At 44.3% G+C, this 27,363-nt stretch overlaps 1 protein-coding gene across 2 annotated transcripts in view; it reads right to left on the bottom strand.

Moving 5' to 3' along the window:
* CHST1 (carbohydrate sulfotransferase 1) overlaps positions 1-27,363 on the bottom strand; it is an 82,620-nt gene that overhangs the window by 37,194 nt on the left and 18,063 nt on the right. The window contains exons 1-2 of one of the 2 annotated variants that reach the window (XM_029582214.1): positions 14,517-14,700; positions 11,272-11,386 (exon numbers count right to left, since the gene is read on the bottom strand). The gene's annotated coding sequence lies outside the window, so the exon portion shown is untranslated. Of the gene's footprint in view, positions 1-11,271; positions 11,387-14,516; positions 14,701-27,363 lie in introns of those variants that run through there. The other variant, XM_029582215.1, reaches the window with a different exon arrangement.

Genomic DNA, 27,363 nt, shown 5'->3' with positions numbered 1-27,363 from the left:
AAACTTAATCCTTTTTAATTCTTAATCCATGATTGGAGTAATGTGTTGTTGTATTGGAGTCCAGGGCCCAACTCTGGCTGCAGAATTCTGAATGCACTGCAGTGCTTTAAGAGTGGGAGGACAAGGAAGAAGGAATTACAACAGTCTAAGGAAGATAACATATAACAACATAAGTGTTGGGGAGCGCTAGGAGAGCGATCCCACTTCCTGGGTGATGTGTGTCCTTGGGCCACGGCTCGACCCCAGAGGACTCTGAGGGGGTGCCGCGGGAGGCGTGGCATGCCCGAGCTTGGGCTGGACGGGAGCAAGGCTGGAGCGATGACTGGGAAGACAGGCCCTCCTCCGCACCTGCATGCTTCGGAAGACCCAACAACGCAATGTTGGTCTTGTAAACAGTCCTCCGACCGTTCCCAGCCCTTTTGGACCTGCCGCAGGGTACGGCACGAAGCGGCAGGCCGGATGGAGGCCAGGGCAGCGAAGACTGGAACATTGAGATACTGACGAGACTTCAGGAACGACGTAGACTCAGGCACGGACGTGGACTCAGGAATGAGGTGCTGGATGCATAGACGTGGACTCAGGACGAGATACTGGATGCACAGAGGTGAACTCAAGAACCGAGGGCTGAAGGAAGACATGGGCACTGTCCCTCAGGGCGCCCTACTCAGGCCACCCGCGGGACTGAGTTGCGGACCACCCTGTCCCATGCGCGCCCTACACAGCCCTGGAAGGCTGGTTGCGGACCACGCTGAGAACGGGAGAGCACAGGGAAGAGGAAGCAGTGGTTTACTGCACACTGGCAGTCGAGGCAAGATTGCTGCACACTGGCAGCCTAAGGCAGGTTAAAGCATCAGGGTCAGGAACAAACACTAAGGATACTGGAAAAAGAAGAGACAGACCTCGGGGCTGGAACATGGACATCTGGAACAGCAGGTAACATCAGGACTGGAACAGAAGGTGGACATCAGGACAAGACGAGGAGCTCCAACAAGTAACAGGAAACACAGGACCTTGCAGAAGTGCTGGACCACGGACGCCTCCTGGAGCGAAGGATCTCAGGAGTGACCAACTCCTTCCGAAGGCAAAGTTAGACTGGACGGTGAGCCCTTTAGTAGGGCTGATGAGGACAACGCCCAGGGAGGGGTCAGCAGGGGGCCACACCTGGCTGGCCCTTGAAAAGGAGTAGAGAGGTGCGCGCCCACGCCCTAGGGAGCTGGAGCGAAGAGCTGGAAGCTGGTGGCGTCCTCAGCCACGTGGAGGGCCCAAGGAAGCCAGCGGAGCAGCTATGGACTGATGTTGGGTGAAGGCAGGTCGCAGAAGCGGCTCCCAGCCGTGAAGACAGAAGCAGGAAGGGAGGTAAGGCTGGCTGCAGGGAGCTGAGGGAGCTGTAGCAGGCACCGGCAGGGACGGCTTCCCTGCCGGGCGAGGACCCGGGCTGAAGCAGGCACCGGCAGGGATGGCCTCCCTGCTGGCTGAAGGCCCCGGGATTGGCAGCAGCACCTCAGGGGAAGGCAGAAACAGCAGCAGAGGAGCCGGCCGCATGGCAACAGCTGCGGGGACGGCCCCAGCTGATTCAGAGAGAGAGAAGCAGCAGCGTCAGCGGCCCGACTGGCCGCGAAGGTAAGAGCCTGCTTGCACTTCTCGTGGGCAGGATCGCAACAATAAGAACATAAGACTTGCCATTCTGGGTCAGACCTAAAGGTTCATCAAGCCCAGCATCCTGTTTCCAACAGTGGCCAATCCAGGTCACAAGTACCTGGCAGGGACCCAAGGGGTAGAGAGATTCCAAGCTGCTTATCCCAGGAATAAGCAGTGGATTTCTAAAACTCCACCTTAATAATGGTTTTTGGACTTTTCCTCCAGGTCTTGTCCAAAACATTTTTAAATGCAGCAACACTAATAGCTTTCACCACATCCTCTGGCAAAGAAATTCCAGAGCTTAATTATGCGTTGAGAAAAAAAATATTTTCTCTTATTAGTTTTAAATGTTACCCAATCACTTCATTGTATGTCCCCTGGTCTTTGTACTTTTTGAAAGAGTCAACAACTGATAAACGTTTACTCGTTCCATTCCACTCATGATTTTAAACACCTCTATCATATCTCCCCTCAGCCGTCTCTTCTCCAAGCTGAAGAGTCCTAACCTCTTTAGTCTTTCCTCATAGGGGAACTGTTCCATTCCCCTTATCATTTTGGTTGCCCTTCTCTGTACCTTCTCCATCACAACTATATCTTTTTTGAGATGTGGTGACCAGAACTGCACAGAATACTCAAGATGAGGTCGCACCATGGAGGGATACAGAGACTTTATGATATTCTCTGTTTTATTCTCCAGTCCTTTCCTAATAATCCCCAGCAATCTATTTGCTTTCTTGGCTGCTGGTGCTCACTGAGCAGAAGATTTCAACATATCAACATCGACATCTAAATCCTTTTTCTGAATGGTGACTCCTAATGTGGGACCTTGCATTGTTTAGCTATAATTTGGGTTTCTCTTCCCTAACTGCATTACTTTGCACTTGTCCACATTAAATTTCATTTGCCATTTGCATGCCGAATGTGCCAGTTTTGCAAGGTCCTCTTGCAATTTCTCACAATCCTCTTGTGATTTAACTACTTTGAATAATTTTGTATTATCTATGAATTTGATCACCTCACTTGTTGTTCCCATTCCCAAGTCATTTATAAATATATTAAAAAGCAGTGGTGACCCCGGGAGGAAGGGCCGCTGATACACCAGGTGAAGAACACAACCTGGGGATCATTAAGCCCCGGGGCACCCGAGACTCCCTCCCCTCCGACCCACAGCACATATCGGAACCAGGACTGGCCCCCACAGCAGGTACTAACCGAGGAAGGACCGGCAGCAACGGCTGGAACCGATTTTGCAGCAGTGGAGGTTATCGGCAGAGGCGCAACGGCTCCGGAGAATAGATTGGAGGAACTGCAGGCCAATATGGAGGAGCAGGCCTTGACAGGCTTGAATGTTCTGCCATCCATCCAAATGAGGGGAGAAGACATGAGAATCGAATCCGGAAGGATTACAGAGGTTTGTCGGGCTAGCAGGGTAAGCATACCTCCCAGAACTATGTTGATTAAACCTCAGGAAATAACTCTTGAAGCTGTTTGGAATGCCCTAATGATGTTAGAAAAATCGATTTCATCTTTAACTATGGCTATTACTAAATCTCAAAACAGCATTCAAGAGATAGAATCTCATGTAACGCAACATGGCTTGAAAATAAAGGAGTTGGATTTAAAGGTTACCTCAGTACAAGAAGTACAAGTGAAACTGGTTCAGAGTGAACTTGTTACCTCAAAAAAATTAGAAAATGTTGAAAATGCCCTGAGATATTTGAATCTCAGGGTATTGAACTTTCCTAATATAAAATTGGTTCCTCTTAGAGATCAATTTAAAAAGTACGTGATGGAAGTTCTCCAACTCCCTACAGAAGCAATTCCACCAATTTCAAACATTTATTTTGTATCAACTAAAAAGGAAGATAATATAGCATTGGCTAACCTACCCCTGAACACCAATATTGATTTAACTGCATTTCTTGAAACCTCAACAGAAGAGCAAATAGAGTTCTGTGGAGCACTTCTGATAACTTTTGTCTTTGCTACCAATAGAGATTCTTTCTTGAGACTTTTTCTCCATAATCGAGAGAAATTATTCTTTGGACAAAAGATATGGGTCTATGCAGACATTACTAGATCTACACAAGCACGTAGGAAAAGGATGTTAAATGTGCCAGGAGGCAATAACAATCGGATATCCATATAAATGTGAACAATGATCGATATATCTTTGTTGAGCCAGCACAGTTACATTTCTTTTTGGATAATTATAGAACTGAGGGGAATGACCCTTAGCCAGTCCAGGTTAGACTAATGCAATTAGTAAGACTCCTTATTTTCTTTTTCACTTTTTCCCGGGCATATTTGTTCTTCTTACCCTTGGATCTCCCCACTTCCTCTTATAAAAATAGGATCATAGGAGATTGAAATATGAACCATTCTTCATTGTTTGCTTATGACATTTTTTTGTTTATGTAACTTTCTGTTAAAAGAAAGAATGAAGGACCTGTTTCAATGTGGACATTTCCTGTATGATATATTAATAATCATAAATAAAAAGCAGTGATCCTAGAGCAGATCCCTGGGGCACTCCACTAATTAAATTTTTCCATTGGGAAAATTTACCATTTAGCCCTACTCTCTGTTTTCTATCTTTTAACCAGTTGGCAATCCACAAAAGGACACTGCCCCATATCCCATGAATTTCTAATTTCCTAAGAAGTCTCTCATGAGGGACTTTGTCAAATGCTTTCTGGAAATCCAGATACACTATATCAACTGGCTCACCTTTATCCATGATTATTTACGTCCTCAAAAAAATGTAGCAAATTTGTGAGGCAAGTCTTCTCTTGCCTAAATCTATGTTGGCTTTGTCCCATTAAACTATGCCTATCTATATGTTCAGAAATGTTGTTCTTTATGATAATTTCTACTATTTTGCATGGTACAGATGTAAGACTCATTGGTCTATAGTTTCCTGGATCACCCCTTGATCCCTTTTTAAAAATTGGCATTACATTGCCAACCCTCCAAATCTTCAGGTACCACAGATGATGTCATTGATAGTTTACAATTTTCCTATAGAAGGTCCACAATTTCATTTCTCAGTTCTTTCAGCACTCTAGGATGTATACCATCTGTTCTAGCTGATGTGCTACTCTTTAGTTTGTCCATTTGCAGGATCACTGAAATTTGTTTCATTTCCTCTGAATCATCACCTTTGAATATCACTTCTGGCCTGGGTCTCTCTCTTACATCTTCCTCAGTAAATACTGAAGCAAAGAATGCATTTAGTCTCTCTGCTATGGTTTAGTCATCCCTAAGTGCTCCTTTTACCCCTTTGATCATCTAATGGTCCAACTGACTCCCTCGCAGGCTTTTTACCTCAAAAGTACCTGAAAAGGTTTTATTATGAGTTTTTAGTTCCACAGCAAGTTTCTCTTCAAATTCTCTCTTTGCCTTCCTTATCAATGCTTTACATCTGACTTGCCAGTGCTTATGCTGTTTCCTGTTTTCTTCGTTCAGATCATTTTTCCATTTCTTGAAAGATGTTCTTTTAGATATTATAGCCTCTCTCACCACACCTATTAACCATGCCGGTAGTCATTAAGACTATCTTCCACCTTTTCTAATGCGTGGAATACATCTGGTCTGGGCTTCCAAGATGGTATTTTTAAACAATTTCCATGCTTGAGCTAAACTCTTAAACACTGCAGCTGTTCTTTAAAGTTTTTTCCTAACCATTTTCCTCATTTTATCATAGTCACTTTTTTGAAAGTTAAATATTGTTGTAGTAGATTTCTTTTTTGTATTCCCTCCAATTATTAAGTCACATTTGATAATGTTGTGATCACTATTGACAAGTGACTCCAACACTGTTACTTCTCACACCAAATCCCATTTTTCACTAAGGACTCGGTCTAAAATGGTTTCCCTTCTTGTTGGTTCTTTTACCAGCTGCTCCATGAAGCAGTCATTTATTTCATTTATTTCATCTAGGAACTTTACTTCTCTAGAATGTCCTGATGTAACATTCACCCAGTCAGTACTGGGGATAATTGAAATCTCCCATTATTACTGTGTTGCTGATTATGTTAGCTTCCCTAATTTCTTTTAGCATTTCATTGTCTGTCTGTTCATTCTGGACAGGTGGATGGTAATACACCCCCACTGCTATTTTATTCACTTTTTCACCTGGAATTTCTATCCATAACGATTCAACATTGCATTTTATTTCCTGCAGAACTTGTATCCTGTTTGACTCAATTTTCTCTTTAACATATAGTGCCACCCCTCCACCAATTTGATCCATCCTATATTTTCGATATAATTTGTTCCCTGGTATCACAGTGTCCCATTGGTTATCCTCCTTCCACCAGGTCTCTGAGATCCCAATTATATCTTCATCCTGTGCTATACACTCTAACTCTCCCATCTTATCTTTTAGACTTCTAGAATTTGTATACAGACATTTCAAAGTGTGTTTTTTGTTTGTGTTAACAACCTGCTCATCTGTTGACAGGGGTAATTTGGAATCTTTCTGCACTTTACCTAAAGACCCCTGGTCCACTTTGGCATGTACTGCAATCTCTCTACTGGGATGCCCTATTTCCCAGTTTTCCTAATATCCTCATAGATACATCATTCTGAACCATGCGCTTCCGAACGATGTCTGCTTTCCCCCATCATCTAGTTTAAAAGCTGCACTAGCTCCTTATTAAAGGTTAATGCCATCAGCCTGGTTGCACTCTGGCTAGTGAAGCCCATTCTTTTAGAAAAAGTCTCCCCTTCCCCAAAAGAAAGTTCAGTTCCTAACAAACCTAAAACCCTCTTCCCTGCACCACTGTCTCATCCACGCATTGAGACTCCGGAGCTCTGCCTGCCTCTGGGGACCTGCGCGTGGAACAGGGAGCATTTCAGAGAAATCTATCCTGGAGGTTCTGGATTTCAGCTTCCTACCTAAGAGCCTAAATTTGGCTTCCAGAACCTCCCTCTTGCACTTTCCTATGTCATTGCTACCCACATGTACCAAGCTAGCCGGCTCCTTCCCAGCACTGTCTAAAATCCTATCTAAGTGATGCGTGAGGTCCGCCAATTTTGCACCAATTAGTGGACCATGGTTTTAATATCAGCTTCATCCAGGTAAAGTCGCTTAATAGCATATCAAGCTTGTAGTAAGCCACTCTGACAACCTGACCTATGTGAGGGTTTAATGAATGTGCAGAATTCATGATGACCTCAAGATTCCACACCTGAGTGATTATTAGGATCTTAATCCCTTCTATCCTCAGGGAACCTGGGATGTCATAGACAGGATATCTGGAGATAAAGAATCTTGGTTTTGCTTATATTGAGCAAAAGCTTGTTATTAGTAAGCCATTCTTTAAAAGCCAAAAAACATTTGTGCAAAGAAGTCTTTAATAGCCCAACAAATTGGATGTCATTCGCAAAGATTCGATATCACACATCTAGACTAGCAAAGACATGACAAATTGGGGAAATATACAGTAAATGTTAAATAAAGAGGCTGATAGAACTAAACCCTGCAATACCCCTGTCTTCACCCTAAACATATCTGATCTCTGTCCTGGAAGCAGTACACTGTTTGGGTTCCTGCCAGGTACTTGTAGCCTGGATTGGCCTCTGTTGGAAACAGGATGCTGGGCTTGATGGACCCTGGGTCTGACCAAGTATGGTAACTTCTTGTGTTCTTATGTTTTGGAAATTTCATGTACTCTGTGGAATATACTTTTCCAATCTTGTTATATTTGTAGGAGTACACAAAGGAGTTTTTTCCTTTGAAACTGAAGGAAACAGTTTCTGTCTAATCTTGTGGAAGTCTGTGGCCAGTCCCAAATATTAATCATAGACCTGTACCCCATCTCCAAAATTATTGAAAAAGTTCTCCATACCAGGCTACAAAAATGCTTGGATAATAGCCTTCTCAATGGTTCACAGTTTGGATTCCCATCCACACCACAGTACTACTGCTTGGATATTATTTGACAGGGTTCAAATCAGGGACTAGATATTTTCTCATTTTACTAGACATGTCCTCTGCCTTTGACACTCTCAAGCACAAGGTACTGCTCAGTTGTCTGGAAGCACGAGGTATTTCTTCTACAGTTCACTCCTGGTTCTCTTCTTTTCTCTCTAATCGCCTTTACCAGGTGACAATTGGTGATGCTTCCTCTGTCTTACACCCACTGACCACAGGCGTTGCTCAGGGCTCCTCTCTCTCCCCTACTCTCTTTAAAATCTATTTTCCCCCTTTGCTCTTTTCTCTCTAGCTTAGATGTTTCTTTTAAATTGTATGCTGATCATATACAGTTTTTCTTTCCTATCTCCTCATTTTTTGCTTTGGCTCTAGAAAACTTATCAACTTGTCTGACCAAGATCAAGACAATAGGTTGACCCTCAATATGGAAAAAAAAAAAGAAATTGTGCTTCTTTCCTGAGTTCTGTCCAACAAGTTCCACCCATATTTTTCCTTCGAAGGCCATGGTCTTCTGATTCAACTGAGGGCACATAATCTGGGGGTCCTCATTAACTCCTCCCTGACTCTGCGACCCCTACACTGACGCATTGGTTCAATCATCCTATTACAAACTCTGCTTACTGCGTCCCTTGAAGTAATTTCTCAGCTACTCTGATGTCCGTACTGTCGCTCAGTCCCTTGTTTTATCATCACTGGACTACTGCCTCCCTGATTCCTATCTACAGGAACTCCAGCTTATACAAAATTCCACTGCTCGCCTCGTCTCTGGATCAGCTTTCTGTAATCACATCTCTCTGGCGTGGATCTCTGAGACCTTTCCACCCTGTTTGACCTCTTCCTTACAATACCTGCTGGAAACTCCCCCCTCCCTGTGTCTAGAAAGCCTCATACTGGGTCCTGCCCTCTAGAATAGTCTCCCTGAGGAGATCAGAGCTGCTTCAGTCTCTTATGTTTTCACTTTGGCTTTCTCTGATTGCTTTTCCTAGCTTTGGGGTTTGGGCTCTTTTTTCCTATTGATAAGCTGCGGTCTCTTACTAGCCTTATTGCCATCTAAGCCCTAATTAAGAATAGTTTGTCATTTGTTGTTAGTTTTCTTTGGGATTCCTGTTTATTTTCTTGTGTATGTTTTGGTGTAATTCACTGAGATGTGCAGTCAGCGGAATATACATTTTCTAAATAAATAAATGAGTAAATTGATAGAAAGAGCTGTAACATCACAACTTATTCTGTTTCTAGAGGAAAATAATGTTTTGGCCTCAGTGCAATCCGGATTCCATGTTGGATTCAGCACAGAAAGTATTCTCCTGACATTGATGATAGACAGGCAGAGCAAGATAGACCTGCAGACTGTCTAATTGTTTTATTGGATCTTATTGCAGCCTTCAATACCATGGACCATAATGCCCTGCTTTCAAGACTGCACGCCCATGGTATCAAAGACTAGTGGTAAGGTTCACATCTTTGTTTGTAGAGAAGGAGTTGTGGTTTGCAATCGTGCAGGGCTCCATTCTATCCCCTGTATTATTTAATGTGTGTATGCATCTTTCTAGAAAAGTGGGTCTCAAGCATACGATATATGCAAACAATGCTCAAATATACCGTGATCTTGGAATTGACTGTCAGGAAAAAGCTGATAGATTGAACAACTGTCTCTGGGCTGTAAAGACTTGGTTGACTATTAATAAATTATGCCTAAATCATTTGAAAACAGAAATATTATCAATAACTCATTCTTTTCTACAAATACTAGTAATGTGCTTTTGTTGAAACAAAAAGACAACTGTTATAAGAGCATAAGAACATGCCATACTGGGTCAGACCAAGGGTCCATCAAGCCCAGCATCCTGTTTCCAACAGTGGCCAATCCAGGCCATAAGAACCTGGCAAGTACCCAAAAACTAAGTCTATCCCATGTTACCGTTGCTAGTAATAGCAGTGGCTATTTTCTAAGTCAACTTAATTAATAGCAGGTAATGGACTTCTCCTCCAAGAACTTATCCAATCCTTTTTTAAACCCAGCTACACTAACTGCACTAACCACATCCTCTGGCAACAAATTCCAGAGTTTAATTGTGCGTTGAATAAAAAAGAACTTTCTCCGATTAGTTTTAAATGTGCCCCATGCTAACTTCATGGAGTGCCCCCTAGTCTTTCTATTATCTGAAAGAGTAAATAACCGATTCACATTTACCCATTCTAGACCTCTCATAATTTTAAACACCTCTATCATATCCCCCCTCAGCTGTCTCTTCTCCAAGCTGAACAGCCCTAACCTCTTCAGCCTTTCCTCATAGGGGAGCTGTTCCATCCTCTTTATCATTTTGGTAGCCCTTCTCTGTACCTTCTCCATCGCAACTATATCTTTTTTTGAGATGCGGTGACCAGAACTGTACACAGTACTCAAGGTGCGGTCTCACCATGGAACGATATAGAGGCATTATGACATTTTCCATTTTATTCACCATTCCCTTCCTAATAATTCCTAACATTCTGTTTGCTTTTTTGACTGCTGCAGCACACTGAGCTGACTATTTTAAAGTATTATCCATTATGATGGGTGAGGAAGCTATGTAGAGCATGGCTTTTGAGATGGCCTTTTAAATAATTTGGAATAGATGCCACTTTGTTCCCCTCACGGTGTTCATAGATAGCCTTCCTTGTTGCTTTCTTTGTCCATCTCTTTTAAATAATTTGGCCATTTATTATCAGCCACTTGACAGATACTGTTTTGGTTTCATTTTTAGGATGTTATTTTGGATGTTATTTTTAGGATATTATTTCTGTTTCTTTATTCAGTGATTATTTTTTCATATATTGTCTTTTGTTTATGTTTATATTTTCTTTAGTTTTGCATTATTTATATTTTTTGTATTATTGTTTGTTTTCTCTGTTTATGTTTATTTTTACTGTATGATTATTGTTGATCTGTTGCTTTTATGATGATTGTTTTACATTGTTGCTCACATCCCCATAGCCATCTGGGGAAAGGTGGAATAGCAATTTGAAAAAGAAATAAATAAAAAGAATACTTTTTGGTGCAGATAAGTGTTTCCATCTATTCTTGGAGACCTTCATCAAGTCCTTAATATTTCTTTACTTGTTTAACAGCATCCAGAAATTGCTTTATAATAGAAATCTCCCATAGCAGTGTACAAAATAAAAACTTGTAAAATAAAATAAACACATAATATACCAATACATTTATAGTAAGCCACACCCCCAAACCTCAGCAGCAAAATATGAATACTATGTCCCCAATATGTGAAAAAATGCATGTAAAACATAGATATGACATGTAAAATCCAATATAGTAATACAAATGTATCATAAAATGGAATTGAATCCATTTTTTATTGTAGGCAATGAACGAGTCCTGCTTTCCTTCCCCCTCCTCCCAGTGCCCTTCATCCCTTCCTTTCTTGCCCCGCTGCTCCTCCTAGGCAGTTACTACAGGTTCTGCCTCTCTTATCCCCGTGTAGCATAGTAAGTGTGCAGAAGATGCAGGCAGGCAGAGGCAATAAATATTAATACTGCACTTTCTGTAACCTGTAGCTTTACATGAAACTATTTCATAATTTGTTCCTTTCTTTTATTTTAATCATTCTGTATATTATGTCAGGCCAAAAAAGCTACTTGAATCTGATATTTAACTGGATAAGAAGAAAAGAAACTTGCAAGCTTAGAAATCTTACCTGGGCAGCGTCCCAAGACTGGCGACGTTCATTAAATATCCTGGTTTCTAACAAGCTGAAGTGTTTCTTTACCAAATCCAAATATGTTCTTCACTGCCCAACAATAACCATGATCCTGCAAGCAGAGAAGGGTGGAAGGTAATAATGCAGCCAGAAGGAGAGGGTCCCAGGCCAAAGGTTCACTCCCCAAACCCACGCCCCATGGGGAATCTGCACTTTCCATGTCTTGACCACTGCCACTGTTGCTCACAAATTTCACTCCTGTGCCAGTTCAAACCCTTTTTACTTCTTCTTTCCCCTGTGCATATTATTTCCCAAACCATTCAACCTCCAGCAGCCATTCTCGGGTCAGGCAGATCTATGGAGAGCTAGAAAACAAATGAATATTTTCCCAGAAGTTATGGATCTCGCCCAAACTGAATAAAATCAAAACCAACCTTTTCAGGTGAAAAGCGCTCAGACAAATTGCTCTGCAATATTTTCTTATTCCCCTCCCCCCCACTGTCCATACTGCTGGGACCTTCCAAAAATACATTTATTTGGGCTTGTGATATGGAAGACACGGGCAATACCCAGAGTAAGATGAGTTTAAAGAGAAAGTCAGAGCAGAAGGAACCGCAGGGTAACTGCAGGAAGAGAAAACGGCAGGGCTCCCCCCCCTCATGCACAGAAATCAAGGACGGTCAGAGCCTGTGTCAGGGCTGCACCCTCAATACTCAGCAAACTCCTTCACTGTGTCCAGGGAGGGGTAACTTGTACGGAGGTTACCCCCCCTGCTCCTATGCTGAGCTGTGCTTACATCTTCTGACGCCTTTACCCCTAGACCCAGACAGGAAACAAAAAAAAAAAAGGAGTAATATTGTGTTTTTCTAAGGAATTAAGCAAAGTGTTTGCCAGACCCAGTGCACAGGTATCAGAGGGGTCTGAAGACACAAGACTCGGGACTTAGCACACCAAGAGCTGGTGGCAATAAAGCCTCCCCCCACCCTATCACTAAATTAGCTGGGGAGGGCAGAAGGCGAGGAGGAATCCCAGAGCAGACACCAGGAGAAGGTGGGAAGCAGAGAGTAAATACCCAGGCAGAGATGGGAGGAGGCAGGGGGATCAGATGGCAGATACCCAGGAGAGGAGGGAGAGCGCAGGGGCAAATCCCAGAACAAATACCCAGGAGAGGAGGGAGAGCGCAGGGGCAAATCCCAGAACAAATACCCAGGCAGAGAAGGGAGAGCGCAGGGGCAAATCCCAGAACAAATACCCAGGAGAGGAGGGAGAACACAGGGGCAAATCCCAGAACAAATACCCAGGAGAGGAGGGAGAACACAGGGGCAAATCCCAGAACAAATACCCAGGCAGAGAAGGGAGAGCGCAGGGGCAAATCCCAGAACAAATACCCAGGAGAGGAGGGAGAACACAGGGGCAAATCCCAGAACAAATACCCAGGAGAGAAGGGAGAGCGCAGGGGCAAATCCCAGAACAAATACCCAGGAGAGGAGGGAGAGCGCAGGGGCAAATCCCAGAACAAATACCCAGGCAGAGAAGAGAGAAGGCAGGGGCAAATCCCAGAACAGATACCCAGAGAAAAGGCAGGGGGATCAGATGGCAGATACCCAGGAGAGGAGGGAGAGCGCAGGGGCAAATCCCAGAGCAGATACCCACAGAAAGATGGGAGAAGGCAGGGGGATTAGATAGCAGATACCCAGGAGAGGAGGGAGAGCGCAGGGGCAAATCCCAGAACAAATACCCAGGCAGAGAAGGGAGAGCGCAGGGGCAAATCGGAGAACAAATACCCAGGCAGAGATGGGAGAAGGCAGGGGGATCAGATAGAAATACGTAGGAGAGGAGGGAGAGCGCAGGGGCAAATCCCAGAACAAATACCCAGGAGAGGAGGGAGAGCGCAGGGGCAAATCCCAGAACAAATACCCAGGCAGAGAAGGGAGAGCGCAGGGGCAAATCCCAGAACAAATACCCAGGCAGAGAAGGGAGAGCGCAGGGGCAAATCCCAGAACAAATACCCAGGAGAGGAGGGAGAACACAGGGGCAAATCCCAGAACAAATACCCAGGAGAGGAGGGAGAGCGCAGGGGCAAATCCCAGAACAAATACCCAGGAGAGGAGGGAGAGCGCAGGGGCAAATCGGAGAACAAATACCCAGGCAGAGATGGGAGAAGGCAGGGGGATCAGATAGAAATACCTAGGAGAGGAGGGAGAGCGCAGGGGCAAATCCCAGAACAAATACCCAGGAGAGGAGGGAGAGCGCAGGGGCAAATCCCAGAACAAATACCCAGGCAGAGAAGGGAGAGCGCAGGGGCAAATCCCAGAACAAATACCCAGGCAGAGAAGGGAGAGCGCAGGGGCAAATCCCAGAACAAATACCCAGGAGAGGAGGGAGAACACAGGGGCAAATCCCAGAACAAATACCCAGGAGAGGAGGGAGAACACAGGGGCAAATCCCAGAACAAATACACAGGAGAGGAGGGAGAGCGCAGGGGCAAATCCCAGAACAAATACCCAGGAGAGGAGGGAGAGCGCAGGGGCAAATCCCAGAACAAATACCCAGGCAGAGAAGAGAGAAGGCAGGGGCAAATCCCAGAACAGATACCCAGAGAAAAGGCAGGGGGATCAGATGGCAGATACCCAGGAGAGGAGGGAGAGCGCAGGGGCAAATCCCAGAGCAGATACCCACAGAAAGATGGGAGAAGGCAGGGGGATTAGATAGCAGATACCCAGGAGAGGAGGGAGAGCACAGGGGCAAATCCAAGAACAAATACCCAGGAGAGGAGGGAGAGCGCAGGGGCAAATCCCAGAACAAATACCCAGGCAGAGAAGGGAGAGCGCAGGGGCAAATCGGAGAACAAATACCCAGGCAGAGATGGGAGAAGGCAGGGGGATCAGATAGAAATACGTAGGAGAGGAGGGAGAGCGCAGGGGCAAATCGGAGAACAAATACCCAGGCAGAGATGGGAGAAGGCAGGGGGATCAGATAGAAATACGTAGGAGAGGAGGGAGAGCGCAGGGGCAAATCCCAGAGAACGATGGGAGAAGGCAGGGGGATCAGATAGAAATACGTAGGAGAGGAGGGAGAGCGCAGGGGCAAATCGGAGAACAGATGCCCAGGGAAGGAAGGGGCGAATGGCTGACCTGGCCGCGGATCCCTCCCTGGTCGTGCAAGTCAGTGCCCGCCCTAAGGCAACATTCAGCCCGGTGCCGGCGCTGGCTCTGCCGTTCCCTGCTCCCCGTCCCCGGTACCTGCGATCTCCGCCGCTGCCTCGGCCCCCGGCTCCCATCCTCGCTGCCTTTCACCGATCAATCTCCATAGCCGGAGCGGAGGGAAGGGAGGCAGCCCCGGCCCTGGAGCCGCCTCCTAGCAGGGACTGAGAGGGGGAGGGAGGGAGGGAGCCCCCGCCGCTCCGTGCTGAGGGGAAAGGCGGAGAAGTGCCAGGCCCCCTCCCACTCCCAGCCTCCTTATCTGGGGACCAACCAGCTACGCTTTTTTATGTCCGTCTGTCTGGGGGGGAGGGGGTGCACACCCTATTTTTTATGTCCGTCTGTCTGTGGGGGGGGGGTGCACACCCTATTTTTTATGTCCGTCTGTCTGTCTGTGGGGGGTGCACACCCTCTTTTTTCTGTCTGTCTGTCTGTGTGGGGGGTGCACACCCTATTTTTTATGTCCGTCTGTCTGACTGTGGGGGGTGCACACCCTCTTTTTTCTGTCTGTCCGTCTGTCTGTCTGTGGGGGGGGGTGCACGCCGTATTCTTTTCCACGCCTTTTGTTTTCTTGGGAGACCGAGGCTGGCCTGCAGTGCTGTGCATGAATGTAATCTCATTTTCTTCAGCTTGCGCTCTGTCCCAGAAGGGGGGTGTGGGGCACGATTTTCATATGATCTGCCACATAGGCTGGGCATGTGTGGCTGGGACCGGATGCTGTGATCAGTATTTTTGTCATTGCTCTCCCTTCCAGCTTCTTCACTGTCACCACCACCCCTTTCCCTCTTGCCCTCCATCACCCCCCTCCCAATATCCAGTTTGCTTCTCTAGTCTTTTAATTTGCATTTCATGCTGTGATTGCGCCTCCACACTCCACCTGAACTGCCCATGCGTGAGGAAGGGCACAAGGAGCGGGTGCTGCCCAAGCATAAGGTGAATGGCCTGTGAGTGGCCCCTGAGAAGGAGGAGCCAGGGTGGGGTGCGGAAGAGGCAGGGGTTCTCTCTTCTCCTGGGACTTTCTTTTCGGTGAGCAGCTGGACTGAAAAGAATAATGGCATATCCCACTATAATATAATAATATAATACTGGCATATCCCACTATAATATAATAATGACATATCCCACTATAATATAATAATATAATAATGACATATCCCACTATAATATAATATAATAATAATGACATATCCCACTATAATATAATACTGACATATCCCACTATAATATAATAATAATATAATACTGGCATATCCCACTATAAAATAATAATATAATACTGACATATCCCACTATAATATAATAATATAATACTGGCATATCCCACTATAATATAATATAATAATAATGACATATCCCACTATAATATAATACTGACATATCCCACTATAATATAATAATAATATAATACTGGCATATCCCACTATAAAATAATAATATAATACTGACATATCCCACTATAATATAATAATATAATACTGGCATATCCCACTATAATATAATAATATAATAATGACATATCCCACTATAATATAATAATATAATACTGGCATATCCCACTATAGCAGCAAGTACTCCTGGGGGAATTCTGCGCAAAAATATTTTAAATTCTGGGCACAAAAACTTTAAATTCTGCAGGTTTTATATTGGTCAAAATAACACAATTTACATGACGGTCCTTAAGTAATTACATTTTAAATTAATACAGAAAAAGTTATTACTTAGAGATGCAGAATTTTAAATATTTTGAGCAGAATTCCCCTAGAAATTCACTGTAACAGTGCCCTTTCCACTCCCTCTCCCTACTCCCCTGGCCACTTTGCCCTCTGAGGCCCCAACTCCTCCATCTGCCAGATCTCTCCCCTCCTCCTCTAGGCTCAACCCCTTCCACTCTACTGCCAGTCCCAGAGTTTGACCCCGTTCTCAGTACTGCCCCTCACACAGGCTCCCTCTGTCCCTCCCTCTCTCACACACAGGCTCCCTCTCTCTAGAGCACATACACACACCCTCATACAGGCTCCCTCACTCTCGCGCACACACATATCCTCTCATACAGGGTCCCTCTCTCTTGCATACACACCCACACAAGCTCCCTTTCTCTCTCACACATACATCCTCACACAGGCTATGTCTCTCTCTCATGCACCCCTTCACACAGACTCTCTATCACACACAATCACAATCTCTTCACGCAGGCTAGCATACACACGATCCCTTTTTCATACACACCAGCGCAAATTCTGCGCTCCACAGTTGCGCAGAATTCCTCCAGGACTAATCAGGAAGCTAAACACAGACAGCCATGGGAGATTGAATACACTGCTCCTCTTCGTCAAGCAGAAGGGTTTCAGCTTCCAGTCATCATCACATACACCCCCCCACAAGCATAGAGTAGTAACATTTTTAGGTAAATAAAAATAGGAGGCAAGAATGAAGCCCAGAAGTACACACACTTTGGCATTCAAAAATTACCAGGCACAACATTTTATTTATTCAAATATCCCAAAATATTAGTTGGCCGCAGATATCATAGTTCGATTAGAAGCCAAATGAAATCACCGAAAAAAGTGCCAGTGTTTAGCAGGCACCACTAACTCCCTGACTTTACGTACTGGGCAGGAATCAACATTTATCTTACAGTGGTAATGCAAACAGAAACCACCACTACAGCCTCTCTACTCTGCCCATCCATACCTACTATTCAGTCAGTGCTCGCTCCCAGTGCCAAGGAGAGCCCTTTTCATCAGGCATTTCTTTTTTTCCACAGGATTTTACCTTACTGTGTTTTATATTTATGAGTGTTATGTTGCATTTGTTTTGATTTATTTACAACTCCAACACAATAAAACAATCAAACCCCTATGCGCACTGAATGATGAGCTCTGCCCCTCACCCCGTTTATGTTTTGTCCCTGACCCTGACTTGTTGCATTTACAGTGAAGTGAGAATCAGTTTCTGTTTAGACAGAGGCTTCTTAGTTCCCTATTACGGGAGAACTAAATTTATGCTGGTGATGGATCCTACAGTTAGCTGGGATCAGCCTGCACCATCTTTTCCTCAGAGCTACAAGTTCAGGCTTGCAGGGGGATCAAAGCAAGTGTTTCCCTGTTGCTTTTCTTTTCCTTCTGCTACCTACAGATACCCGAATATAATTCGCTTTGAAGCACCAAAAAGCGGAATATAAATAAATAAGAATAATATTGGGAATAGCCCAACTCTGTGGCGCCACTGGCTCCGAGTGCTTCTAATACACAATAATAGTTTTTATAATGAAAGCCGTTTTATCTTAATAGGCGCTGGAACACTGAACTTTCTACAGAAAATGTTGAAATTGCGTGCATGTTGCTGCTGTCTCCCCTGTGGCTGGGATGCATGGCAGCCTCTGTCTGAAGTCCCTCTCACCGCACTTCCTAGTGGTCTCGACAGCAGCAGCACCCACACTGTCAAGCCTTATTATACAGAGAAGAGCGCGTTTTCTTTTTACCTTGCAAATACCACTAAGCTAGAGAATCCCAGATTGTTACACCAGTGAGAAGGGGATATGATAGCCGAGGCTCACCTCTCACTGACATTTCTTAAGTGGGGGGTCACCATCTACCAGTGAGACTCCCAGGGACCTTTGGGTTTTGGATATTCCATGGAGCAAATGAATGCTTATGCCTTCTCGCATGCAGAAATGTATATGTGTACATGTGAGTACAGCTGATATGCTCTCCTGGTACCAAGATTACTGGGCTGTGCACAAAATAAGATGGCAAACAAAACCAGAGTGGTATCAAGGCAAAGAAGATTGCAGAGAGAAATCAAAATCCACCCAACTATAACAAGAAGAACCTCCTTGTTCCCAGCCTAGTTCCCTGTGCCTTGTCCATTGTATTGTCCATCCATCTCTGCCTGACTTCTGGTTTTGACCATGACTTCAGATCTTGACTACCTTCTGGACTGCCGCCTGCCTTAACCATAGCCCAGACCTCATCACTGCTTGATCTTCGCCTGTCCTGACCTTGGCTCGGACCTTGACACTGGATGTTGGCCACATGCCCTGACCTTAGCTCAGTACTCAACATCATCTGACTGCTCCTTACAGGCCTCTCCCCAAGCCCAGCTAGGCCCTGGAACCCAAGGGCTCAACCTGTGGGGGCTCCCGTTCCAGTCCTTGTAAGAGGATGCCACCTGCTACCACATCACAGCCCAAACGCTCACATACAGGACATATTGCTGAGACTCGCCCCCAGCTCAGACATACCCAGACTGGCTCACCAAGTGCAGCAGCAGCAGAAAGAGCTGAATCAAATAGCTGGTCTACTTCAAAGTCTCGCCACTCTAATGGACAGCATGTAGGCCCAACTTCCCGCACCGGCACCCGCTGCACCAACATGCCTGGATGACGTCATCACTCTCTACATCAAGACTGATGTCTGCATCCAGGAACGAGCAAGAGAACGAGAACGAGATGCCAATTGTCAACACTTGCAAATGGCCCCTGACTCCAGCGTATACCTGTGCCTCCTGTTGAGGAACCTGCAACTGCTCCCAGCCAGTCCCCAAGAAACCTTGGTCTCTCTTAGCCATGAATTTTTATTACAGATCTTCCATACTCTTCCAGCTGTGCCTCATTTGGGTTGTAGTGGACAGAGTCTCAAAAACGGCCCACTTCATGCCCCTCTCTGGACTTCCCTCTGCAACAGATACCCTTGACTCCAAACATATCCATAATAAGCTCCACTATCTGGAAGGGTTTCAGCCCAGAAAGAAATATTTGGAAACCTGCATCCAATGTTCAGGCCCCCTGCCTCACCCGACAATTCCATTGCCTGCTCTCACATAAGCCCAAACCAAGAGGCTACTGTAATGATGAGCTGGTTGTGGGATGGCCCCATGACCGGTCGGCTCACGCCAGGATGCAGCAAACTCTCGCTTCTGTCATCCTTAGGTGCGCACCACTGGCAGGAAAACAATGGTGGCAGCCCTCAGCCCCATTCCCATTCCTCAGTACTGGAATGGCAGGGGGATGGTCTTCTCAGTCCTGGAAGAAGAGGGATATAACAGCAAAATTGTGTGGGAGTCCAACACTGTAGCACTCCCAGCCACAAAGCTAGAGAGAATTGCTCTTTGTTTTTGGCTGTTGGAGCCATAATAATTATCCTCTTGCCATGATGTATGCACCAACATTCATTGGCAGGTTATTATTCTCCGAGGTTATTATTTACAATAATGTTTCACACCTTCAAGCTTTGTAATGGGGGTTTGAATGTTCCAGACATCCCCAATCCGGGATTATGAACCCTAACCTTAAATAAAGGCTGCTCAGATTCCAAGAAGGCATCACCCAGTTATGATGAATTCCCTCACCTTTCCACTGTGGCAGACCCTAGTTTGCAATTTAGGCTTGAAGCCTTAACAATTGGAGCTGCAACTCACAAGTTTCAAACTGGTGCCAGTTCAGATCCTTTTTGTGCCACTACTATTTGTCTAACATAAAGTACATGCAGATATCGTTCTGCTTTGACAGGCTGAGATTTTCCTCTAGTTAAGCAGATCTGCCCACTGAGAGCTCTCTCTGGTTTCTTGCTGAAAGACTCGAGTGACCCAGTGCAGTACGGAGTTTGAAGTGCCGCTCTGTTGCTCACCCCACCCAATGCACTACAGCAGCCCTAGATTTGTATAGGCAACTCAGCAGGAGTGCTCTCCCTCAGCTTTGAATACAAACCCAGCTAAACTAGTTGTAAAGCAGAGCCTGGGCTGTGTATGTTATTGCTGTCTTGTGGTAGAATGTCACACAAAAAAAGGGGTTATCCCTGCCTCCAAGATGTGCACTTACACTAATGTAAGTATAAGAACTTGTGCGGAGCTGAACTGTAGCCAAGCTGTGATAAATTGCAGGAGGACCTTGCCAGACTGGAAGATTGGGCTTCCAAATGGCAGATGAAATTTAGCATGGACAAATGCAAAGTGATGCATATAGGAAAAAATAACCCTTTCTATAGATTAGATTCTATCTTAAGAGTTACCACCCAGGAAAGAGATCTAGGCATCATAGTGGATAACACATTGAAATCGTCGGCTCAGTGTGCTGCAGCAGTCAAAAAAGCAAACAGAATGTTAGGAATTATTAGGAAGGGAATGGTGAATAAAACGGAAAATGTCATAATGCCTCTGTATCGCTCCATGGCGAGACCACACCTTGAATACTGTGTACAATTCTGGTCACCACATCTCAAAAAAGATATAGTTGTGATGGAGAAGGTACAGAGAAGGGCAACCAAAATGATAAAGGGGAATGGAACAGCTCCCCTATGAGGAAAGGCTAAAGAGGTTAGGACTTTTCAGCTTGGAGAAGAGACGGCTGAGGGGGGATATGATAGAGGTCTTTAAGATCATGAGAGGTCTAGAATGGGTAAATGTGAATCAGTTATTTACTCTTTCAGATAATAGAAGGACTAGGGGACATTCCATGAAGTTAGCAAGTAGCACATTTAAGACTAATCGGAGAAATTTCTTTGTCATTCAACGCACAATTAAGCTCTGGAATTTGTTGCCAGAGGATGTGGTTAGTGCAGTTAGTATAGCTGTGTTTAAAAAAGGATTGGATAAGTTCTTGGAGGAGAAGTCCATTACCTGCTATTAATCAAGTTTACTTAGGGAATAGCCACTGCTATTAATTGCATCAGTAGCATGGGATCTTCTTAGTGTTTGGGTACTTGCCAGGTTCTTGTTGCCTGGATTGGCCACTGTTGGAAACAGGATGCTGGGCTTGATGCCCTTGGTCTGAGCCAATATGGCATGTTCTTATGTGCATGTGTGCTCCCGTAGACAAGAAGACCTGCACACTGGTTTCTATTACTGAGAGCTTGATGTAGTAAGGTGAGGGTTAAAAGCATGCATACAGGCCCTAACCTCTGCTACAGTAAGCTAATGGTCCGACACTGCACCGGGAATGAAACAGTGTGCTGACTGGAAAATGTGCGTTCAGCACAGGCTGATCACACATTTTAATTCGGGGGACTAGGGAAGGCTACCAGATGTCATTTACTTATCTACAAAAAACATGATTTGTGCACATAAACCCCTGATTAAAGGACCTAGCACTGGAACTCCAGGTTTTGCCCATAGATTGACTCTGGAACTTTACTCCACCTCAGACCAGGAATAAAATTTCCAACACTAAGAAAACCTGAGGTAAGCCAGCGCACTGAGCTAATGCCTTCATTAGCATGGGATTTCCATGCAAGGGCAGTAAACAGAATGCACATGTTTGGGCACACAAAACCCCTTGTAGTATTGGGAGTAACATCTGCGAGTAATGCTGTGCACTCTGCTGAACGCAGCTTATTACATCGGGCCTCAAGCATGCTGGTCCTTCAGTTATAACTCATTTAACAGCGAGCAGGCTGCACTGTGCGTATACCATGGAAGGCCTCGTGCAGCAGGCCCTGGGGTTATTGGATTCAGGATTCAATGATTCAACAGCCCGAGGAGGAACTCCAAGTAATATTACAGCTCTCTGCTCTCACATTCAGGATTAGCAGATGGATCTGGTCATTAGGGACAGGCTGAGCCAGGTTGGGTGATCACAAGTCTGTTGAACTCATCATCAGTGGCAGGCAACTTTTCGATCCCTCACGAATGTGCATGAGATCAATCTGTACGCACACAGCTTCAACAGTATGCAAATCTATCTCATGTATATTCATGAGGCATGTCCTAAAAACTCTAGCAGATTGTTGTCCATAGGGACTGGAGGCTACCTACAACACTTTCTGGTACCTTTACCCTTGGTGCATATCTGCCACCACCACAGAGCAGGCAACAGCTGTGCCTTTACTATGGAAGCATGAGGCAGAAACAGCTGTTTGCACACACACACACACACACACACACACACACAGAGGAAGTATCTCAGGGAGCAACAGAGAAAGACATGATGTGTACAAACAGATACTGAAAATAGAGAAATGGCTAATGTGGATAGGTTCTGTACACAGATATCGTAGATACACAATGTGAACCAATCCTGTAGCAAAGGTGGACAAATATGGTACAGCTAGATGTGGCAGATGGACCTGATGTTGTGACTAGTTACTAGAGGGAGAGTAAACCAGGGAGTGAAAGAGAACGGAGTAGCTGCTCACTGACTTTACATTTGTTCTATTGTACTATCTAAAGGATTGTCTGATACTGTCTTGCTTTTCTGCTCAGCCTGGAAAGAACAGGCAGCCAGAAATGTGTCAGCTACAATGTGCTCCCAATATAAAGCTGAGGGGTTTCTGTCTGTCCCTTCACACATCTGTCTGCCACACACATTCACAATGCATTTACAAGGATCCTGGAAAGGGCATTGATTGCCCTGTCTGCATAGCAAGCTGTGAACGGTGATGTCACTGCTAAAACAAACGAAAAAAAAGCATTATTTTATTGAGAACAGAAATACTAGTGTCTGGGCCCCAGGCAGGGGGCCATGATAGAAATTAAACTGTAAAGAAAAAAATGTAGCATGCCACAAGAAGTGAGAGATCAGCACCACCTCTCTGTATACCTACTTGCTTCCCACTTCAAATGCTCAAGGCAAGATTTCAAGTCTATGAGAATCAGAAAACATAGCTCTATCAAAGTCAGTGAGGATGTCCAGCACCACCAGCAGGTGGCAATGTAAAGACTCATCTGCATGTCTGGCACTCTGGCTATACTCTACTACTCTATGGACTAAGCATTTTTCCCATAAACACAAAATAGGAGAAAACCCTTTCGTGATATGTACCTCACTGCCCTTCCAATACTTAGCCAAACGTCCCCATAGGTTTCATGTATCTCTCAACCTAGAAAAAGAGGTCGGGGGGGGGGGGGGCATTAGTGATTACTTTCAGAGATAATTGGAAATTGTCCACCCAGAGCGTGAGCGGCAACTCCTCTTATAAGGCCCTAGTATTATTATTATTCACTCGTCTCTCTATATGCCTCACTTACTGTCCATCAAAACTGTTACAAAGCAACGTCTCTCCTTTATTCGAACAACTATTAGTGTCCAAGGCTGACCTAGATAACACAGTAATATTTGGTGATTTTAATTTACACATCGATATTGATCCTTTACTTACACACTGTGCTCTGTTTTTAGACATAGTTGAATCCCTTGGCTGGTTCCAACTAATTAAGCAACCAACTCATAGCAGGGTCACTCTTTAGACCTTGTATTCATCAACGATTCTGTAAAAGCTTACTGTTCATCAACAATTGCCATTGAGGATATTTATTTTATTTATTTATTTAGGTTTTTTATATACCAGCATTCATGATACAATCACATCATGCTGGTTTACAGTTGAACAGGGGTGCATAATAACTTCAAACTTGTAGCTAAGGTGCGGAGAAAAGCAGTGGTCTGATCACTCACTAATATCCTTTTCTTTACCATCTAGCTCTAGCCATATCAATCAACCTACAACAAATGACAGCATATTACGATGTGGTCATATCGACAGTGCAGAATATTCAAACCTAATTGCCCCTAAATTATAATCTTTCTTAATGGATGGTATTAATTCTGCTGTCTCTTTATGGAACTCATTTCTCAATTCTACTCTAGATATAACAGCACCTCTTAAGCAGAATTATTATCAAGTCAAAATACCACAACCTTGGTTAACTCCAGCCATCAAAGCATCAAGGCAAGCTGTACATAAAACAGAACACCAATGGCAAAAACGACGTACTCCAGAATTTCTAATTACAGAAAACTCCTTAATGAATACAGAGTGCAGATCTTGGAAGCTAAAAAAAGTTTTTTACTCCAAACAAATTAGAGAGTTTGGCGATAATCCAAGAGTATTATTTAACATAGCTATGAATCCCACGACTGACTCTGACAAAACAGAGACTAAACAAATGCACACTTCTAGTTGCTCTACCCCGAATCCTTCTTAAAGTCCCTCTCCACTGAAATAGAGAATCGATCTGAAACTTTCTCTGGTGTCCCTATGAAAATTCTGCAACACCAGACACTTCCTTCTTGACCTGCTTTAACACAATCTCCATAAGCGAAATTTCCCAGATTATTGCTAAAATGAAGAACTCTTATTGCCCACCAAACAATTATGACATAGCACTTTTTAAAGCTGCAAGGGACACAAGTGCTCCTGCTCTCACAGGGCTGCCAACTGGCTCCAGAATTTCAGGACAGATTGATTCAGTCTTGGTTTTATCCCATTGCATGCTGGAACTTATTCTAATTTTCCTATTGCATTCCCTAAAAAAAAGCAAGACTATAAGTATCTGCATGCAGGGGAGTAAAACCATGAGAGGATCAACTTATCCTGAAAATCTGGAGCCAATTGGCTACCGTACAGTTACTGTGAATTTGTCGTTAGAGCAAGGCCAAATTCCTTCATGTTTTAAACAAGCCTCTGTACACCCCTATCTAAAAAAAATGAATCTAGATGTCACTGAAGCAACAATTTCAGACCAATTTCCTTGCTTCCTTTCTTAGTGAAGCTCTTTGAATCGGTGGTCATAAGACAATTCACTGACTTCATAGAGGAAAAAGGAATCCTCGATCCCCAGCTATTTGGTTTTAGACATGCCGTTATTGAAATTCTTATGATCTTGTTGATCAACACAATAAGGAGAGGTCTAAATAGGTAGTGGCAACAGTTATATCCTTGTCTCACTTGATATGTCATCTGCATTCAATACCAATGGTGAAAAGATACTGCTATTCCATTTGCAAGAGTGCGGCATATCACGGGTGATGTTAGATTGGTTTACGTCTTATCTCCACAAACATTCACAACAAGTGAGAATCAAAGATGATTTCTCACATTGCTCCACCATTAACACAGGTGTTCCACAAAGGTCGGTCCTGTTAACAGTTCTTTTTAACATCTATCTAACTCCTGTCTGTAACATCATAGTGGGTCTGTGTGTTGGGTATAAAATATATGCAGACAACATTCAGTTCTTCATCTGTACCCACACAACATGACATGCTACCATCAAGCACCTACAAATCTGGCTCTTAACAGGCAAGAAATGGCTACACTATAATAAGCTTGACTTCAACGTACTCAAAGCTGCAACAATCATCATTGATGACATCATCTTCCCAATTAGGAAGAACATCAAAAATTTTGGGGTCTGGTTAGACTCTAATCTTAACTTCCACACACAAGTCTGTTGTTAGAACTGCTTTTTACAAGGTGCATGCAGTTTCTTGCATAAAGCATCTCTTGGAAAATGCTGACTTCCGACTGTAGTGCAGGCATTTATCTGCTATAACTTTGCAGCTCCCACTAAACTCTGCTGCACGTTTAGTATCTGGGTCACATCATAACGAACATATTACACCAGTGCTCATGGACTTGCATTTGCTTGCACTACCTCAATGTATTGACTATAAAATGGGTACTATCTTCTTCAAACTAGTCAATTCTGACTGCTGCCCATGGGCGAAAGCTCTGTTAGAAATGTGTCTATCTACATATTGCTTAGATCCTCCCAGAGAAGAATGAGGACGTTCCATCAGTAAAGTGTGTGCGCCTTTCTGTGAGGAGGGACTGTGCCTGCTTGGTGGCTGCCCCAGGTTTGGGGAATTCCTTCCCACCGGAGATGCAAAATGTTTAAGACCTTGCTAAAGACCTTTTTGTATAGGCAAGTTGTTTTGTTAGTGTGAGGAATGGCCAGGTTTTTTCTTTTGCCACGATATGTATTTACTGTAAAGTAACTTTTTGGCTGTTTTATGTCATGAAATATATATATGTTATACTATGTACATTGCTTATGCCATTGTGTTAGGCGATTAACACATTTTAATAAAGTAAATATGTAAATACAACTACAGAATTGAATTTATTAAATGCAAACAAAACTGTTTTGGTTAATCAGCAACCATCAGTCATCAGGGTTTATCCGGTCACACCTGCTATCACCCTAAGTATGAATGCAGAATGGAGAGGGGAGAGGCCATGGTGAAGGATTGAAGAAATGCTGCTTTTCCTGCACGCTGGCAGGATGCTGCCATACCCAGAGACCCCAGGACCCCTCTGCTCCTCTCCGATTCATACTGGGAGGGTTCTTGCTCCATCAGAGATTTAAAATGCTAACACTTGGCGTAATGAACAAGTAAAGTTAGAGCCACAGCTCGGTAAGTGAAGAATCTCATTAAAGGAGGAACTGATGAGATCTCCAGTTTTCCAAAGAACTGTTTAATTGAGTCACCTGGGGAAGCTGCATCTCTCTGTGCATCCACTCTTAATTAACCCATCACACCCCCAAAGGGGCATTTTAGCCAATCATAAATTACAGACAGATGCCTTATCTATCCTGTAACAGAAGCCCCATGGCTCCAGCTAGAACTTTTATAGTTACTAACGATGATAAATCTGAAAAGGCAATGTTTTGGAGGAAGAAGACGGAATCCCACTGGGACTCCTGCTTTAGGTTTTGGTTTGTGCTAGAGCAGTGAGGAATTTCTAATTCCATCTGCGTTCTGCAGCGTAAGAGGAAAACCAAGATCCCAGACAGACTGGGCAGACACAGGAACCTCATCACGCAAGCACTAACGAACCCACACAATATTCCACTCAGCTCATCACACAGAGAAGGATTTCCAAGGGCACCTGTAAAGATCTTCAGAAGGAGGCAAATACCAAGAAGGGCATTAGCAGTGAATTTGAGAGACTGATATCATTCCCAACAAACCCTGGCTAATGAATGAGGTTCATTTCTGTCCGGACACATGCAAAAAATAAAATAACCCATTTGGAGAGACTGCCCTGAAAGAAACCGGCATTATTGACAGAAACACAGATATAGTGGGATGTGCAAAGAGAGAATTCAGAAACCCCCATGTAGATCGAGACTGACACAACAGTGGCTAAAGAGAGGTGAACTGAAGCCT

The sequence above is a fragment of the Rhinatrema bivittatum genome, chromosome 17 (assembly GCF_901001135.1).
Source record: "Rhinatrema bivittatum chromosome 17, aRhiBiv1.1, whole genome shotgun sequence".
NCBI classification, from domain to species: Eukaryota; Metazoa; Chordata; class Amphibia; order Gymnophiona; family Rhinatrematidae; genus Rhinatrema; species Rhinatrema bivittatum.
The sequence above is the reverse complement of the archived record's forward strand: the minus strand, read 5'-3'. Positions and strand labels throughout refer to the sequence as shown.